The following is a 5,722-nucleotide window of genomic DNA, read 5'->3' as shown; positions in this document are numbered from 1 at the left end:
GAGGAATAGTACAGAGGTATCCCCCTCCCCAGGTCTCCGCTAGCCCTGACAGACCAGAGCAGCCCGCTGCCCTCTCCCCACCCCATGCCCTGCCACTTGGGTCAGAGGAAACCCACCCAGTGCCAGCCCTTCCAGAGAATCGCCTGACCACTTCCAGGGCTCCCAGCCAGGGCTGGTGGGAGCCCACATGATCACTTAGGTATGCATGACCAGCTCCCCCGAGGGAGGCTTCGAGGGGTGACCTTGCCACCCACAGTGAACCCAGCGCTTTCTTTCCAGTTTGCTGATGTGTGGTTGGGCTGATTCCTGGGTCTGGGGGATGATGGAAGGGGAAGGGCGGGTGCCAGGGAAGGAGCAGGAGCAGACGGGCCTGTCCTCCGAAGATATCTGGCCCGGATTTTCAAGTCCTGGTTACATAACACCTGAGAACTAGGCTCCTGTCACCCACACCTTTTCCCTTTCTGTGGAGCATTTCACAACTGCAGCTGCTTCTCAGAGAAGGTCTATTTTGGGAGCTGTTTTCATTTGACCTATATTAAGCTCAGTCACAAGGCAGAGGCAAGGTGCGGGGTGCAGGGTGGCCTGCTGGCTCTTTGTGCCTTTTTTAGTGTCTCGGGTAAGAAAACTAGACACACTAGGGCCCTTGGCCTGGGAGTTGGCTTAGGCAGCCTACCTGTAAGCACACAGGCCTCTGCCACCTTTCACAAATCTTATTTTCCTCCCCCTAAACCCCTGCTAAAAGATCATAGCTTAATCGTTACAGCATTAGTTAGGGAGAAATTTAGATTCATTGGAAGCCTAGAAGCTAGAAGGCCAAGCCAAGCCTGGTCCTTCAAAATGTAGCTAGCAGAGAATTGTAATTGACTACTGAGCTAATCCCCCTTTCCTGAGCTAATAGTTAAATCACATGACCAGCAGGGGGCGAGCAAGGGCTGCTAGGAGCCACGTGGCCCAGGTACCTTGCAAAGCAGGTGCCAGGGGCAGAATTTCCACTATGCACACTGCTGAGGCCCTGGATAAAATGATAATGGAAATGACTCACTCACTAAGTGCCCCATTTGCCCCCTTGGGGTTGTCTCTTGGTTCCCTACTTTGTCCCTTGAGTCTCTTTCTACCATCCCCTAGACATTGACATCCCTTGCCAGGGTCTAAACACCTGCCCCACTCATGCCACTGACCCCTAAATCTACATTTTCACCTCCTCTTCTGTCCTGAGAGTCAAGGCCAAATTTCCAAATGGTTGTCCGCTGATGCATCACATTTTTAAAAGTCTCAAAACTGAACGGTGTGCTTCCTCCACACCCAAATCTTCCCTCTGCCCTAGGGTACTGCTGTTGTCCTTTCCCCACCCTACTTCTACCTTAGAATGGCAGAATGGGGACATCACTTATCAGCTGGGGAGATCTGGAAGTCACATTCCCTTAGAACTGTCAGCAAAAACGGCAGGTGGAGGGACTACACTTTGGTGGGTGGCACCGTAAAGTTTGCCACACATGCCAAAACCATCCCCTGACTCCCACCTGAGCTGGCAGCACCCTAGGAAGTGGGGAGGCAACTCCCCCGGGAGTTGGTGCAAGGGGTGGTTTTTATATGATGGAAGGGAGGGTGGCAGAGGTCAATGAAGGGACAAGGTCATAGAGGTAAACGCAGAAGCCAGAGGAAATAAAAAGTGCTAGAAAGGATTCTATGCTTGCCCTTGAAGGTGGTAGAATTGACCCTGGAGGAGAGGAAGGGTAGAGCCATCTAGGCAGGGGCACAGTCCCAGGGAAAGCATGTCATATGGGTCTGTGGGATGCCCATGCACAGAGTGATGTAGCAGGGTGGGTTAGAAGGAAAAGTGGAACCGACTCCAGGAGGCTGAATTCCAACTGGCCCCTTCCCTCCAGTCTCCTCCCCTGCCACTCACTAAGACCAAGACTGTGGAGGACTGGGGGTGGTGTCAAAACTGCAAAACCCCTTCTAAAGGCTGAGATTAGGAGCCACCTCAAGCAGAGGGCTGAGGATCGCCCAGAGGGTCTCAGAATTTGGGAACCGGCTATCTCTTGGAACTTCCTACTTTTGTCTTGGGAGGTGGGGAAGCCCAGACAACAGACCCCTGGAAGCAGGGACAAGCAAAGTACTTGGGGGATTTGAGAAGAAAAGTCCACTTTGGTTATCAAAGAATAAAGAAAGGCAGTATCGTTTTCTCCCCCCATATAAGAGCCACCAAGGGAAATGAACGAAGCCATTCTAATGTAGGGAATATTGCCATTTTTAGTTTGGGATATATATCGGAGGCATTGTTTCTGTTGACATAGTGTAATCTGTGGAACTTTTTATTATTTATTTATTTACTTTATTTTTTGAGACAGAGTCTCAAGCTGTCTCCCTGGGTAGAATGCCATGGCATCATCATAGTTCACAGCAACCTCTACCTCTTTGGCTCAAGAGATCCTCTTGCCTCAGTTTTCTTTTTCTTTTCTTTCTTTTTTTTTTTTTTTTTTTTTTTTTTTTTTGAGACAGAGTCTCATTATGTTGCCCTTGGTAGAGTGCCATGGCATCACAGCTGAAACTACCTCTAACTCTTGGGCTTAAACAATTCTCTTGCCTCAGCCTCCTAAGTAGCTGGGACTACAGGCACCCACCACAATGCCTGGCTATTTTTTTGGTTGTAGTAGTCATTGTTGTTTGGCAGGCCCAGGCTGGGTTTGAACCTGCCAGCTCCAGGGTATGTGGCTGGTGCCCTACCGCTGAGCTACAGATGCCGAGCCCAGTTTTTCTATTGTTAGTAGAGAAGGGGGTCTCACTTTTGCTCAGGCTGGTCTCCAACTCGGGACCTTAAGCAATCCATCCACCTTGGCCTAGCACTCTGGGAGGCCTCCTAGAGTACTAGGATTACAGTTGTGGGTCACTGCTCCTGGCCCTGTGGAACAAGTTTTTAAATGATAGTTTACAAATCAAAATGCAAGCTCCGACTATGTGACTCAGTTTCCCCCTACAGCAGTGGTTCTCAACCTTCCTAATGCCTTGACCCTTTAATACAGTTCCTGTGGGTCGTGACCCATAGGCTGAGAATCACTGCCCTACAGTTAATTTAGAAATTTGTAATGAAGAAAATAAACTCTTTGTCCACTGACTACATGCTCCACAGACAGGGACAAGGACTTGGTGCTGGGTGCTTCTTAGTACTTTGCTGGAACATGATGAGAGCTCAACAAATATTTGTTGAAAGAACAAATTTATAAAGAAGCTCCTTGATCATGCCAAACACTTTAAATGGGAGAATCTAGGTGAACTGGCTAATTCCATCATGGTATATCCACTGATGGTAATATGAGACAACTCTTAAAAAGGGATAAATGAGAAAATAGATACTTGGGGACAATTTGGGAATTATGACTATCAACTGAATAATAGGTACTATTGGAGAACTATTATTAATCTCTTTAAATGTAATGGTGGTTTTGTGGTTATGTAGGAGAATGCAATGTTAAAGTATTTAGGAGTAAAGTTATCATGACATCTGAAGTTATTCTGAGGGTGGCGCCTGTGGCTCAGTGAGTAGGGCGCCGGCCCCATATATCAAGGGTGGCGGATTCAAACCCAGCCCCAGCCAAACTGCAACAAAAAATAGCCAGGCGTTGTGGTGGGCACCTGTAGTCCCAGCTACTCAAGAGGCTGAGGCAAGAGAGTTGCCTAAGTCCAAGAGCTGGAGGGTGCTGTGAGCTGTGATTTCACAGCACTCTACCAAGAGCAACAAAGGAGACTCTGTCTCTAAATAAATAAATTAAATAAAGTTATTTTGAAAAAATAAAGCATATATGAAAAATTTAACAATTGTCAATTGTTGACTCTAGGTAATGGGAATATGTCATTACACTTTTTTTTAAAGTTTTTCTGTATGTTTTGCCAATATTTACAAAAAAATTTAGAAAATATAACGTATTCCATGCAATAAGAGGCTGGAAGAAAGAAAAGAAAAATGTCATCTCTTTTAAGATTATAAATTAAAAAGCAAAAAAAGGGCTGGGCACCCGTAGCTTAGTGATTAGGGTGTGGGCCACATGTACCGGGCCTGCTAAAAAAAAAAAAAAAGCCAGGCATTGGGGCCGGCACCTGTAGTCCCAGCTACTTGGGAGGCTGAGGCAAGAGAATCGCTTAAGCCCAAGAGTTTGAGGTTGCTGTGAGCTATGGTGCCAGGCACTCTACTGAGGGCAACAAAGCTCAGTCTCTAAAAAAAATAAAATAAAATAAAAAAAGTATAGACGGTATATAATACACAAATAGAAGAACTGAAAATAACTGGCATTCAGATGTGGAAATCATGTAAAATACTTTTTTACTTCACTTCCTGTTAGGTTTTCCTTATCTTTGAAAAGTATGTTTAAAAGTTATTTACAAAAAGCAATTCACTGCCTACCTTCCTTTATCCTATAGCTTGCCATGATATGTATGTGTGTGTATATATGTACATATATATGTCTTTATTAGAGTCTTTTATGAACCAAGTTATTTAACATATAAAGTTGGAACCTTGTCTTAAATTTGGCTACATTTTCTTTCATCACTTACCTATGGGATGCAATAAAGCAATTAAAATACTGTTTGTAGACTTGGTGACTCACGCCTGTAATCCTACCACTCTGGGAGGCTGTGGAGGGAAGATGGCTTGATGCCAGGAGTTGGAGACCAGCCTGAGCAAGAGTGAGACGCACCACCGCCACCACCCCTTTTCTACTAAAAATAGAAAAATTAGCCAGGCAAGGTAGTAAATGCCTGTAGTCCCAGCTACTTAGGAGGTGGAAGCAGGAGAATTGCTTGAGCCTAGGACTTTGAGGTTGCAGTGAGTTATGCTGCTGCCACTACCCTCTAGCTCAGGTAACAAAGGAAAAAAAAGAAAAAAGAAAAAAATTGTATCTTATGAAAAAAAACCATCCATGTTATGTCCCTTTAATGACATCTTACAGCTGAAGACAAGACCTAGCAAAACATTTTTCTTTTTTCTTTTTTTCAAAGTAATTAGTTTCTTGTTTTGAGAAATATATAAATTTGTGCTCCCTCTGATCTAAAGGTATTTAGGCACTTACTGTAAAAATCTGGAAAGTACAGAAATATACAGAAAGGAGAGAAATTGGTGGGACCGCACCTACAGTGCATCTTACAAGGGTACATGTGAAATTTACTAGGTGTAGAATATAAATATCTTAACATAATAACTAAGAAAATGCCGTGAAGGCTATGTCAACCAGTTTGATGAACATATTTCAAATGGTATATAAAACCATCACATTATACCCTATGATTGCATTAATGTACATAGCTATGATTTAATAAAAAAAAATACAGAAAGAAGAAAAATCTAAGACCTGTAATTTCACCATTTAGAGATAACCTGTTTATATTTTGAGATACTTCTTACTATCCTTTTTCTCAAATGTGAATTTTTCTTTAATACTGAGATCATACTGACAATTATGTGCCCTGTGTGTGTGCACACACACATATGTAGATACTGTTTTGTACACATTCCATCTTACAGCTATGCCATCATTTATTTAAACCTTCCCCTACAGTTGGGCAAGTTATTTTTTTTTCATTTCCCCCTCACTATTGACAGTGTTGTGACTATCCCATACAGGAATCTTTACCGGACTTCTAATTATTTCCTTAGATTTTGTCATTAGAATTTTCTGGATTAAAGTATGGAGATTCTTTTAAGCTTCCTAATTTTTTTTTTTTTTTT

Source organism: Otolemur garnettii, unplaced genomic scaffold (genome assembly GCF_000181295.1).
Source record: "Otolemur garnettii isolate 467f Iridium unplaced genomic scaffold, OtoGar3 scaffold00074, whole genome shotgun sequence".
Classification (NCBI taxonomy): domain Eukaryota; kingdom Metazoa; phylum Chordata; class Mammalia; order Primates; family Galagidae; genus Otolemur; species Otolemur garnettii.
The sequence above is the reverse complement of the archived record's forward strand: the minus strand, read 5'-3'. Positions refer to the sequence as shown.